Source organism: Penaeus monodon, chromosome 25, assembly GCF_015228065.2.
Source record: "Penaeus monodon isolate SGIC_2016 chromosome 25, NSTDA_Pmon_1, whole genome shotgun sequence".
Classification (NCBI taxonomy): domain Eukaryota; kingdom Metazoa; phylum Arthropoda; class Malacostraca; order Decapoda; family Penaeidae; genus Penaeus; species Penaeus monodon.
The window spans coordinates 36,916,877-36,917,076 of NC_051410.1; positions in this window are offsets into that span (position 1 = coordinate 36,916,877).

Below are 200 nucleotides of genomic sequence, written 5' to 3' on the forward strand. Positions count from 1 at the left end.
TTTCTCTTCGCTGTTGTTAAATTTAGTCGTCGATTTTGCGTTTTCTCAGTAACACCGGCGAGCCATGAAAGTCACTTATACCTTCGTCGTAAAATCCAACAAAGCACTTTAGATATGCGCTGAATTGGATATTTTATAACATACCCAAAGCCTCCTTTTTATTCGCGTTCTGGAGACGGGGATGTGTATGGGATTCTGTG